Source organism: Aythya fuligula, chromosome Z, assembly GCF_009819795.1.
Source record: "Aythya fuligula isolate bAytFul2 chromosome Z, bAytFul2.pri, whole genome shotgun sequence".
Classification (NCBI taxonomy): Eukaryota; Metazoa; Chordata; class Aves; order Anseriformes; family Anatidae; genus Aythya; species Aythya fuligula.
This window is the reverse complement of record NC_045593.1, coordinates 28,821,766-28,836,385: the sequence shown is the minus strand read 5'-3', so window position 1 is coordinate 28,836,385 and position 14,620 is coordinate 28,821,766.

Below are 14,620 nucleotides of genomic sequence, written 5' to 3'. Positions count from 1 at the left end.
ATGAGAGAAGGTACTGGGCTATACAAGCTCAAATAACTGCTGAAAGCCTCCCTTGGTGTGGACTACAGGATATAATTCAAAAAATGTCAAGTGGCTTCTTAGGAAATATGCTTTTGACATTTCCAATGACTGCAGCAAAGCACTAACCATTCACTCTTTGCTCCAGTTGAGGAAGCTGGCATTTCCTCATCCTTAAGGATGACCTGTTGGACCTAGGGGAAAGGAGTCTTTTCAAGTTGATGCCTTTGATCATGGTAAGTCTAATTGCTAGCCAATGTCCACACCAAACAGTTAAAAGAGGCCAGAAGGCCAGAAATCAGAGGAATGTTCTCTTTGGTGACCTTCTGATGATGAACAAATGGAAGAGAAATATGAAGGGGGATATAAGGCTGTAAGGGATAAGAATTATGTAGACAGTGGAAAGAAGAAAGTATTAAGTCCATTGTTCTATTGTCCACAAATCTGGTCATTCCATCCTAGAAAAATAGAATAGAATAGAATAGAATAGAATAGAATAGAATAGAATAGAATAGAATAGAATAGAATAGAATAGAATAGAATAGAATAGAATATTTCAGTTGGAAGGGAAGTACAAAGATCATCTAGCCCAACTGCCTGATCACTTCAAGGCTAACCAAAAGATAAAGTGTATTAATGAGTTCACTGTCCAAATGCCTCTTCAACACTGACAGGCGTGGGACATCAACCACCTCACTAGGAAGCCTGTTTCAGGGTTTGACCATCCTCATGGTAAAGAAATTTTTCCTAATGTCCGGTCTGATCCTTCCCTCATATACCTTTGTGGTCTTCCCACGCACCATGTCACTGGGGACCAGGGAGCACAGTCCGACACCTCCTTCTCCACTTCCCTTCCTCAGGAAGTTGCAAAGAACATTGAGGTCACTTCTTGGCCTCCTTTTCTCCGGACTGGACAACCCTAGTCATCACAGTACATGCCCACCCAGTAACCAGCTTTGTTGTCTTCCTTTGGATGCTGTCAAGGACCTTAACAGCCTTTCTGTATTGTGGAGCCCAGAACTGCACACAATATTCAAGGTGAGGCTGCACCACTACTAAAGATAGTGGGAGAAATGCCTCTTTTGATCAGCTGGCTATCTGTTTCTAATGCAACCCGAAATGCAATTTTCCCTCCTGGCTGCCAGTGCACGTTTCTGGCTCATGGTGAACTTGTTGTCGACCAGCACACCCAGAGACATTTCTGCTGAGCTGATACCCAGCCACTCATCTCCCAGTCTGTACCTCTATCCAGAATAATTCCATCCCAGGTACAAATCATGGCATTTTCCTTTGCCGAACTTCATGCCATTGCTGACCATACAGTGCTCCAATGTATCTAGATCCCTCTGCAAGGTTTACCAACTCTCCAGGGAGCCAACAGCACCTCCTGGTTTAGTATCATCAGTAAACTTGATGAGGATGCATTCCACTTCTGCATCTAGATCATTGATAAAAATGTTAAACAGGACTGGCCCTAGAATTGAGCCCTGTAGACCACTGCTAGAGACTGAGCTCCAGACAGACATAGCCCCATTCACTACAACACTTTGAGCTCTACCATTTAACCAGTTCATCATGCAGCATAGCATTTGGACATATGTGAGCATAGCATCTCACATTTGGACAATTTCATAGAATCACAGAATCATAGAATGGCTCAGGTTGGATGGGACCTTAAGGATCATCTAGTTCCAACCCCACTGCCATAGGCAAGCATGCCACCTTGAACACATCTAGGGATGAAGCATCCACAGGCTCTCTGGGCAACCTGTGCCAGTGCCTCACCACCCTCTGACAGAAGAATTTCCTCCTTAAATCTGATCTAAATCTCCCCTCTATTAGTTTGAAACCATTCCTCCTTGTCCTGTCATTATCTGATTGAGCAGAGTCACTCTCCAAAAATCCAGAAGGATGCCATGAGTCACAGTATCAAAGGCCATACTGAAATCCAGAAAGATTACATCCTTGAAGACAATCAGGTTGAGCAGGCATGGTTTTCTTTTAGTAAATCCATGCTGAATGCTCCCAGCCACATTCTCCTTTATCAGAGGACTGATGTTATTTATTTGCATGTTTACATTAAAGTTGGGTCTGAAACACTTGACAGAACTTGTGTAAACATTTTGTTTGTAGGTCTTCACAACCACAGATGAATATCCCAATCTCTCTCAATAATAAAGCAGCCAGAAGTTTTAAAATGTTCTTGGATGTTGGAACCATTTTTTATAGTGCTCTTTACTACATGGAGTAGAATTTAACCTCTGTTTCGAGATTTGTACAAGAGTAATAGAAACAATAAGAGATAATGTAACTTTCATTGAATTTCCAGTTTGTGTATGCACAGAACTCAAGACAAGCCTTTCTGAAGGAAAAAAAAAAAAAAAAAAAAAAAAGGCAGAAATCCCTCAAAATAAATGGTTCAATAAACACATTTGTTCACTGTATTTATTTCTGTGACACGAGCTAAGAAAATGCTTTACTTTAATTTCATGACCTGCAACAGAACATCAATTCATACTAAATTACAATACAGTCCCTATGTTACCTTACACCCACAGGAGAATCACCCTTTGAGTGCGTGGTCTGAGCAATTTGACATCTATGAACAGCGGAAAAAATAATATGAAGCATCAGGACAAACATTTATGGTGTGAATTTGTGAGGAACTCACACTAATTTGTATGCCTTTTAGCTTTACATGATGTCTGGATTGCTACATCCAAAAGAACTTCTGCACTTGTCTCTGCTACAGCATAGAGTATATGCTGTATTCTGTATGTCAGCAGTGTATAAATTCCTAATCAGATTGCATCCGATAACATGGCTGTCTGATTGCTCTATTCATCAGCTTTTTTAAAATCTCTTTCAAACCCCATTTGTATTACTGCATTCATAACCCAAATCATCCCAGCTACAGCAAGCAGGATAACGTGGATTTACATTAATCTGAGATACTCAGCACAGCATAAACTGGAGATTTAGATTCCTTTTGGTTCCTAAACGCTGGGGACCCAGTTGGAGTTACAGCTTACATGCAGAACACTGCTAAGTACTGTTTTACCTATGTTTTAATAGCAAACATCATACTTTCATATTTCTTTAAATCCTTTTCATTAAGCAAAATGTTTCATGCCAAGCTTCCTCTGGGCTCACATTTCAGACATCCCATTTCAAGCTTCTGTACAGAAAGGCACTCAGTGACTAACAAACGAAATACCTTAATGCACTTCATCTGTAGCAGCACCCCAGGAACTGGCCTTGCACTGCTGCACAATAATATTATGTATCTGAATGAGGCTTCAATCTACTGGTGCCAAGAAACAACATGTTTCCAGTGTGGGGAACATAATCAGGTTACAAGCATTGAATGGGCTAACAAGCAACCTGCAGCAATGCTAAACTGTAGTTTAACAAAGGAGGACTATGTCTGGGTGAAAATCATCTAGAAAACTGGGTAGAAAGATAAGTTTACATTGATCTTCGCTTTATCATCATCAAATCTCTCTCCCTCTCTCCCTTTCTCTCTCTCACACATACACACACTTAGAGACTCATTCCCCCTTCAGTTCCCTTCCCTTATGGTATGAGCACAGCCACTAGTAATGGCAGAAGCATATGAGGAAGCCAGTTGACTTCTTGACCCCCAAGTCATTTTGTAGATGTCACAAGGATGCCAAATGTGAAGCAGAAGGCTGTCAAAGATGAGCTGGGGCTAAAAGCAAGACTATAAGCTGTAATACAAAGCAGAAGGACCCTCTGGGGAACAATCTGTCTTCCTAAGAAGTCTTGTGAACTGCTTTTTAGTATCAGGTGCATCATCTTGAGAAACCATCGTACATTCCAAGTAAAATTAGTTTAATGTTCCCACATAAAAAGGACCACAGCCAGGTGGAGGATCAGGATAGGAGCACACAGTGTGGAACTAAAAAGTTTTGCATGCTGCTGGAAAAAATTTATGTGGAAATTTAATACAGATACATTTCATATGTAAATCACAGCCACTTATTAAAGTGAGCATGAAAGAAAGTGATTTTACGAGTGCTAAATACCTCTACATTTTAGCCTTTGAGATAGGAATGTTCATTCCCAGTGGGGAAATTTTACAGGTAGTGGGAAGCAGGTACTTGCCCTCTCAGATTCCCAGTGTTTCCAGAGTTATGACGGGGTGCTTTTGTTGTTGATGTTGTTTGTTTTGGTTTGGTTTGGTTGGTTGCATTTTTGTTGTTGTTGTTTTGGTTTGGGTTTGGTTTATTTTGTTTTGTTTTCCCAGTGATTTTAACTGGAAAAGGATCAGGTGCAAGCTTAGTTTACCTTTCTGTGAATAAAACATCATGCATACTTCAATGCTAAGAGGATTGAACAGGAGAAGAAAGTGAGTGAGAATTAATTAGAACTACGATAACTGAATATTAAATCATTAATCTTGGCCAAAAAGGTATACTATATTTCATTGTGACCAAGGTGTTCTGAAGCATTGTTGTAACCCTGCATGCACTTAAATACCTACTATGTTAGTTATACATATTTTATCATGTTTTGTTTGTTTGTTTGGTTTTTGTTCATTATTCCATCACCATCTATAGAACTGTCATTGGATGCTAATACGCTAACAAATCATCTGAATTTGCTCTGAGTAACCCTGGGAGAAAAAGTGGGAAAAGCATATGGTATAAGCTTATGCTTAAAAATATACATAATAAAGGATTGAATTTTGCCTAACAATTGCATTTACAGCTTCTAGACATAATAAGCCATGTCAAGATGGAGCTTTTCTGCTCATTTACTCATGACGAGTGGTTACCACATGTTCCTTACCCATTGCACCATGTCCAAGCTCGTGAGTGCTGTAAGTGTCAAAGTTATGTTACAAGCCATGTGTTTTAGTTCTGTTACAGTGGAAATGCTGTTAGAGCCTTGTTAAGTGTGGTATGTCATGGGCTACAGTGCTAGAAAGCATTTAGGAGGTATGTCCAGTCACTTGAATCAATGTGAAAAGTGCAACATGGATTAAACATAGCTTTTTCTCTGCCGGTTTAAGTAAATGCTCGGGGTCTTCTAGTTAACCTGTTTGACTGAAGGATAAAGCTTCCAGGTCAAGTCATTCTACAGACAACCCACTTCCTTGTTCCTGTCTAAAGTTAACATACAAGGCTATTATAAATGATTCCATTATTACTGCTGTGTGAAAGAGGGGGATTTATTTACTTGGCATTTATCAATGCAGCAGGATAAAGAATTGCCTATCTAGGAACTGTGTGAGGTCCCAGAACGTATTTACTAGATTCAGTTTTTTGAAACCATAATCTATGACATCTCATGGTTCAGATCATTGGCAACGCCTGATGAAAGCTTAATCCAGAATTTGTAAGGCTATAGTATATGTCACGGGTAGAAATGGTAGGTAGGTATGAGCACGTAGAACACAGATTTACTTCTTTTATGCTTCATCACTGTAATACAAAACAAGTTCACTGAAAATATTCAGCTCATTCAGTAACAGGACAACACTTGCATGCAAAAGCATGTCATTGTTAAGTATTATGTTAGGACAGTTCTTTTAAATTAGAAACACATTTCTATAGATTTGCACAAGTGCAAAAATTCAAACAAGCTTACTGTGGAATAAGTGTTCTACCATAACTATTCCACTCTAATTGAGCTCTTCTGGAGTATTCCCTGATACAGATTCCCTATATTAAAAAAAAAAATAATAATAATAATTAAAAAAAAAAAGTGGTTTCATTAGTCCAAAATAATGTCTCCTCTCTCTGAGCAGAGTGCCTGTTCAGGAATGAACTCATTCTGGAGAAGATGGGGAGGACAAAGTTGATAAAACTCCTCACTACAGATCCAGAAACAAACTGTTGAGCCTTGGTGTCCTGTGACAAAAGCTAACCACAAGTGGCTTCTCTGTAAAGGACTACTGGGTTGTTTGGCCTGGAAAACAAAGATTTGGTTGTGGCCACATCACTTTTGTATGTTATGTTTGCTTTAAAAATTTGCATGCCTTAAGTACATAGGTCTGATTGGCCACCTAAGTTCAAACAGACAGAAGAGTCACTCTGCTTTGGGTCTTACTGTCCACACAAAGGGTCACTTGGAGTAGATGTACTCTGACAGTTATTTAGTAGTAGCTGTTCTTATCAATGAAAACAAACCCACTGGGCATGCAAAATTTATGCTCATCCACCATTAGGGAAACTTTTAAGTGTTTGACTCTATGTCATGTCTTTGGAAGCACTAAGGAACAAAATTATCATCACTATGATCAAGTTTTCATTTTCTTAATAAGAAAATTTTTTTACATTTTCAGTGTAAGTTGCAGCTGAGATAGGAAGAGGAAATTCCTTCATAAACTTCAGCAGAAACAGTGGACTGCTCACTTGCTGAAAATGGCAGTACCCTTAAACCTTTACAGATTGAAACTGGAAGCCCCAGGTCCGTGTAGTTGTATACTGCAGTTCACTGCAGCTGTGTGGGTACACCTGAAATGCCAGTGTCACTCCATACATCAGAAATTAAAACCCCTGTAAGTCTTATCGTGCAGGGGGTGAAATTCATTGTATGCCTAATTCTGGAATGGCAGGTACTGTCTGCCTTTTCAGTCTGTGCATGCTGTTGGTGAACTCATGCTGCTGGCTCACACATGCTAGGGATTTTTGCTCAGTAGCTGGCAGGGTTGCTGTTTTTCTTCATATGGATCAAACAGCAATAGCGGGAAGGACAGGGGATAAATAAAGGTGACAATTATTACTGTCATTACCTATTGGAAGAAAGCATTCTGAAGGAGGATTCAGGCCAGCTGCATGTTTGATGTGTGTTATGATTCCAGAAGGAGTGGTGTTGCAGAGCTGTTGTTGCAGAGCAATGTTTGCCAGGGATAGTGTCTTTTATTGGACCACGTGATGTAGCTGGAAAACCAGGTAGCCAGGATTTCATGTCTTCAGAGTCTAGAAGCTGAAAGAGAGAATGTGGGAGGACAGAAACTCCTCTCTCTCTTCTCTTTTGTTCCCTCTCTCACTCTCACAAAGATTGTTAAAAATGAAAACAAGGATAGACTGCTAAATGATGGCCATAACCCGTGAGCTAAAAATAAAAAAATAAAAAAATAAATAGCAATGATTTATGCCATGATGTCAAAAGAATGGAACTACTACAGTTTGCAAGAAAAATAATGCATACAATGTTTTGTATACATCAGGAACATATTTATGCCTAGATGTATAAACTGTGCAGTAATAACTTCTTCTACTGCAAGACTTTACAGCAGACTACTGCAGCAACAGGCTGTCTTTTCCATATTTACTGTCTTTCAGTTAGTCACCATCTTGTGAATTTTCTATTATCATCAGTTTTACCAAAATGTGTTATCAATGGGGCTGGTAAAACTGATGATTTTGAGACAGATTTGTATACTTACAGAAATCAGTTGGGAGCTTTAAGCTACTACTGTCTCTAAAACTAGCTATATCTGTGTGTTTTCTTAAATAGTGAGAAAAAAAAAAAAAACCTGCTTCCTTTGGTTTACTTAACATCCGTTGGTCTCATTTGCAGATTTAGAAACTCATTTTTATTCTCTCTTCCACCTGCATCCAGAAAAGCAAGGAATCCTTGGCTCATGAACACAAAGGTGTGTTTGCAAGCATACAATTACAGGATTTGTTGAAAACATGGATGAACACAAGGAGACATTGAAAACACAACTTTCAAGAATGACTATGTGCATTCAAGTACAACTTTCCTTGTATGTTGTAGAACTGAAAGTGCCACCAAAAATTTTAAAGGAAAACTGATGTTCTTCACTCTCTTGGAATTATTTTAAAATCTAATGTTCAATTAATTTTATTCTTCTTTGTGTTTTGCTATGGGAAATGTGAAAGCATACAAGGATCCAATGAGTCAATATTCAATTATTTACAATCATTTTGTAATATTTTATACAATGATTTAAAAATTTAAAAAAAAAAAAAAAAAAAAGGCAATAGTTATTGGAAAAGTAACAGTTTTCCATTAAACATAGTCTTTTGAACATTAGCATGAAGAAGATAAAAAATGGAACAATCCACATTTGCAGCTCTTCTGAAAGCAAAGTTGCTTAGAAAACTATTAGTTTAAGGATCCTAACACTAGTCACATACTCTTAAATTCTTGACCCACCTCTTCTCAGACTGTCATCCAAGTCTCCTAGTGGAAATAAAATTAAGCATTTTAGCTGTCCCCAGAAAGACAGCTTTTTTTTCATAACCATTTCAGGGGGGAAAAAAGAAAAAAAAAAAAAAGTCTTAAGTTTATGCATGTAGCCAAGTCCCATAGGCTTTAATAAAATTTAAACAGAAGAATAAATGTGAAATCATAAACTACAGTACTACCTCAAATCGGAGTGCACTTCTAAGCAGCAATCTCATACTGCAGGTTTGTTGGAGTTAGAAAACACTCTGTTTAGAAGTACAGAGTGCTAGTTAAGAGAAACTTTAATGTGCCTAAATGCATTTATGCTTTTCCCTAGCTATGGGGCCCAAAACAGGGAACACATAATGTTTACTCTTCTTGTTAAGTGAAATTTCTTGCTTCCCCGATCTTCGTTCACGAATGCCTGAGCACTAGTAGCACACTCGTAATGTGAAAGCAGTTGCATGACAGGCCTTCACAAAGAGAAGGAGCTGCTTCTCCTGAAACAGATTTTCCACTAGTGGAGAGGGCATGGTGTGTTTTTACAAAGCTGAAGCACTGCAAAATTCTAAAAGGGATACAATAATATTATGGGTGATCAGGAATTTTAATGTTAGGCAAGGCTGGAAATAAGAAACTTTGACTTTGTCAAGGTTAATGATGTTATCTTTATTTACAAGAATGAGGCCGATTTAGTTTCTTCACCTGAAAAGTATTGAGAAAGTCTTTGATTACAGTATTATGTGTCTCTCAGTATTACTCTAAAAGCTTGTTTAATGTGACTATAAATTTCACTACATCTCAGTGCCTCTGATTGGCAGGTTCTGTACATTGACTCATATTCTTTCGAGAACCACATATCATATAGTCAATATTACATCTGTCAGTACTGAGCAAAAAAATAGTTAATAAATTTAAAAATAGTGGATAAAAGCAGGTTTGCGATTAAAGAGAGACAGGGAGCAAAAAAATACAATTACCTGGCAGCAACCAAACAATTAAATCCATCAGGAGTCCCAGGAAGATTGGGTCCAATACAAAAATGCCAGAACTGAACAGCTGGTGAAATCTGGTGGTTCACAGTTCTTTGACTGTTTCTTTTAAGTTTCAGTTTTCTTTGCAGATAGGATCAATCAAATTTAAAAGAAAGTTCTTACCATATTGCGGGGCAAAATACTGCAAAGAAATGTACAAATGTAATACTTAGTGAAGAGCTTATAGCCAAGATCCTGGATAAGAATAGTCTCAAACCTAGCAGTTTAGGATCCCTGTCCAGACCTGAATTATATTCCTGGCTATCACTGCTATAACATACTGAAACAAAATGCAATCTGAAGACTCCCTGTCTTAATTCCAGTTCTAAATTTTGTGGGTTTGTTCTATCATTACTGAAATGTAGCTGCAAATATTTGTGCCAAAACCTTGCTGCCTTCCTTGTCCCTCTTTCCTGTTTAATAAATCACTATAATATTTTACTTACCATATATAAAATTCCTCTACAGGGAAGAAATGTCATTGTTTTTCATTTCTTTAAATCATAGAGCATGGCAAAACCTCAGTTACAATTTTGTATCAATTTATTTAAAGAGAAAAATATTAAACAAAGGATCCATTTTCAGAAATGGCCATGGCAACTGGGAAAAATTCAACAAGTACAGGTAAAAAGTCTTGTATATGTTCTTTGTTATTTACTTCTCAGCTTTTATTATTTAGTCTCTTTTTAAATCAGTTATTAAATAAATCTTCCACAAAGTTATTTATTTTAGGACCAATCATTTTTCTGTTATGAAAATTAATCCTTATACCAAGGAAATACAGCTGGTATGTATCCAGGCTCTATTTACTCTTTCCAAAGTCTCTGTTCTTCATGGCTAGCTCTTCAGCAACTATTCTGTGAACACCAAGGGTGGGTTAAGTAAAGCTAGCTAATTTATCACTGAGACAATGTAGAAACAGGTCCACTGCATGGTCCTGCAGATGGACTGTGTGGGCAGTTCACTTATAAGGCTATGCAATAGACAACAATAGGAGGAAAGGCAGGAGCTTCTTACACTGCTCCAGTTAGACCTGGAAGCACATCCCTTCATCCCCTTAATGTATTCAACTTACTTAATTAGTTACTTACCTACTTTCTCAGTTATTCATTCTGTAGTTCTTAAACAGGTACAAAAGCATTTGCCGGATCAGGCCCTTAAAGACTCAGTATGTGTTCCCTATCTTCTTTCATGTAGTCTCAATATAATATGATTTTCCAGTTTCTGTGCTAACCCCTTTGTAGCTAAAACTGATAATCATACCAGGTTCCCCAGCTATCTTTTTTTTTATTCCCTTAAGCTTCAGTTTAGTAACATTTTGGCTGATCAATTGGATATAAAACCCTTTATTTTCTGTTTAAATTCCTATTCCAATAAATAAGGCTTTTAGGCTTAAGTCTACATAACTCTCTTTTGAAACTCTGAGCCAGAGAGTCAAGAATCTAAAAAACAAAACAAAACAAAAAAACATTTTTTACTTTGTGGATGTTTTCAATGTTGTGATCTCGAAAAGAACATGTCGAGGTTAGAACCAAAGAGATGGGAACAGATGTTGCAATTTCCATAAAAGAGCCTTCTTGGAAAACAGAGTAACTTTTTTTTTACTTTTTTTTTTTTTTTTTAAACTTTAAAACCCCACAGACTTTACTTAATTAATAGTTTTCATTTAAACATCTTAGCAGTGAGACACAAGGGCATTGCAGGTTTATCCTCACCTAATTTCACATTCTGTACAAATTATTTTAAGCTTCCTGAGATCCCTTCATACGATGCAGCCTATTCAACAAAGCATGAACTAACTTAAGTTGCTCTACATGTAAAGTCATATTTCTGTATTTTAGTACCCAGTCTGTCACCCAATGTTTGCATATTTGTATTGTACCATTCTACTCTTAGGCAGATTTAAGAGTTGTTATCCTAGACTCATAATAATTGCAAGAAAATCCAGTTCCATCTGTTTCTGCCAACATATGGAAATTAAATGAGAATATCAACAGAAAATGGCACTTGCTCAACATCAATTGCATGCCAGCTATTGTGTTTGTTGTAGAAACTTGTGGTGAAGCAGACAGAGAAGTCAGTAAGCTGCCTGTCTGGTAAGAAATCTGGGCACTGATCTTGTTCATGCCAGTCTGTCAGTTGTCAGTTCTAGATTTCGGCTTAATGCAGCCATTTCTGTCACTTACAGATGATGTGCTGCTGACTGAGGTCTGGTTCACCCTACACTGTTTAATATATAGAAAAAATTTCACTGCACCAAAAGACAGATAGGGTTGTGTTGGAAAAAGAAAAAAGAAAAAAGAAAAAAGAAAAAGAAAAAAAGAAAAAAAAAAAGAAAAAAAGAAAAAAAAATAAAAAAAAAAAAAAAAAAGAGCATCTAATCTGGAGAGGGATAAGAAGCATGCAAAACATAACTTTAGGGCTGGGAGGAAAATAAGATTACTGCTTTATTCACTGCTAAATAACAACAGTTAAATACTTTTCATCCTTAATATAGTCATCACATCCCCTTGAGAAGGTACAATTGTGGCACTGTGTCACCAGGATTCAGTTTTGCAACAGGTTAGAAAAATGTCAACCATATTTAAAACACACATGGAAAGAAAGAAGTGAGTTGTCTCCCAAGTGCTGTAGCACTTCAAGCCTTACTCTGCACACACCTATGCTAAACAAAAATTCTCCTATAAAAAAGATCCACCTGAGGATCAGCCCATTTCAGATGCTGCTTGCTTTGTGACCCCAGTTAGACCTTTTAGGGTTTTGCTTTGTAGAAATGTTAGAGATGCTGTTTTTTCTTGTACACACTATTCTAAGTTTTTGAAATCCAGGTATTTCTGAATAGTAAGAGTGTGCTTAAGAAAAAGTGTGTGAAGGATGTGCAAAGACTGAAGGATTTCTCAGGCAAAGAGACTGGCTTTAGTTGTTACTCTATAAGGGGGGACTACCATCTTTCTAAGATATGGGCTGAACATGCACTCCTCATCTATAAAATAGACATGTAAAATGAGTTTACTTAGACCAGCATAAGCATCTGAGAGAGTATGAGTACCTACCTACTAAGTAGATCCACTGATTTACCTATTTCAGTGGAGTCCACATTTTTCCTTGCTGTTGCATAAGTACTGGGAGTTTTTTTTCTCCATGTGTGACATCTATAAGACCAGGTTGGGAAGGCATTGTCAGGTAAAACCTACAACTGACTTACTTAGGTGCCTTTGTTTTTCTAAGCCACCTAATTAACTGTTTCAGGAGAAGTCATGACAAAAATGTGACAAAACTGCCTAACCCATGAAAGACATATTTTTCTTTCTCCTTCTGTACATCTGTGTATCATCTCCCATCAGATAAGCATCAAAACTGTTAAATCTGTATAACCTGGTCCTCTGAGTAAGAAGAGCATATGTGTACACCACAGAAGACCAGTGGCTTGGGGCAGTGCCCCAGAAGGATGCCTGCTGAGCATGGTCTAACATGACTGCCAGTGCTGTCTCAGTGGAGCTCCATGCAGACAGTGACATGAAAACTCCCTAAGCTATTTCCATTTTCCTCCCCCACCTTCTTCCCTGCTCTTTTAATTGTGATAAAAAGCCTGCGGCTTTAAGAACACTTAACTGTAATACAATTTTCATAGCTCAAGTTACATGCTAAGTAAGTGTTTTATGTACCCTGTTTGTGAAAGCCCAGACAAGCTCTTTGTAGGAAGGTAAATAATACTTAAAGCCCTCATCACAATCATCATCCATCTCTGTTATGTGATTTAATTTAATACCGATTATCAAGAGTTTTATTTTTAACAATTCATGTGGTGCTCAGCTGCCAGAAATGTGTATTCATTTCTAGGGACTCAGGAATTAGGCAAATCTAACATACTGGAGTGCACATCATAGTATAAAGCTGCTTTTAAGATATTACTGCCTCCTCAAAGGAGAAAAAATTGTTGGAAGACATTATAATCAGGGAAAATTCCATATCATATTATCTGGATTTCATTTCCTCACAGGTTCTCACTCCATTTTCCTTCTCAAATGCAGGGGTAGTGGAAAGGAAGAATCTTAAAGGATTTTTTTCTCAGAAATTTATTTTTCCTTTGATTATTTTAGGTTTAAGGTTTTACTGCTGTACAACCTCCAAGCCTTTTCCACATTTCCCCACAAGTGTTAGGTGCTCTGCAAAGGCCTTAGCAGAATTTTCCTGGCCCCAAAGATCTTACAGATTATAAAGATAAGCAGAATAAAATTTATCAAAAAATTGCAGGAGAAGAAAAGCAATGTGTTCCAGGAGCTAACTGAGACAAGGTAATGAATTCAGAGCCTTGCAGTTGGCTTCTTCTTCCCCTACCTCCACCCCCAGCCCTTTTTTTCCTATCCTATCTAAAAGGGACAAATTACATCCAAACCCTTCTATATTCCCCACAAAATTCAGCCCTTCTTCTTCCTTCATACCACTGTCAGACTTCACACTTCACATCCACTTCCTTCCCTGATCCTTCTAAAACTTCCCATTCCTTCCTTGTTTTTTTGTTTTTGAATGAAGCAGTAAAACAGAAATGTTGCAGGACAAGCAGAAGATGTGGGCCTTCATGAGAGAGTGGAACGAGTGGTTTTGCTCTCATTTCTGCTGGACGCATCTCACATTTCACCCCAGAGCATCCATTAGCTGTAGCAGGGCAGTGCCGGTTTCCACCAGGGCAGCACCTGTCCCGTTACGTGTCTGCAGCCTTGGTGCGTGCTTGCAAGCAGCACACGCAAGTGGGGCAAGCAGCATGCGTGGCAGCTGTGACAAATAGCACATGACGCCCTGCAAGCTGTGTGTTTCCCACTCACTAGGCAAGGGAGGTTGTCTCTGCCTGACCATGTCCTCAGCACAGTCAAATATCTGTGGGATTGGATGTGTGGGGAACTCCCCAAAAGGTTCTGGATGCATAAGTTTCCTGGTGTAAAAATTACCTATGCTAAAGCAAAGGAAAGATGTAAGAGCACAAGCCTGTAAGAACAGGAGACTGAGAAATAAAACCAGGAATGCTTGTTTCTTTTCATCCTGGCAACTCCTTATTAACTTCATAACATTAAATGTTCTGTTGCGTTGCCTTTTTAGATTTAGCCTGCATGACCTAGCAGCTGTTTCCCTTGGCTCAGGGCATTTATGACTTTATTTTGGACAAATCTTTAACATTTTCATTTGATTTTTTCCAACTCTGCTTTGTGCCTCAAAATTTGTTTTAAATTTTACGGTCATTTTTTTCCCCCCTTTCTTACCCTTCTTACAGCTGTAGACTTTGGAACCCAGCAACTGTGGTGTTCCTCTCCTCAGCCAACAGCCTATTTTACAAGGTAAAGACAAAAGAAAGAAGGACATTTGGGAGGGAAAGAAAAGCAAGACAAGAAAGGAAGGAAGAAAGA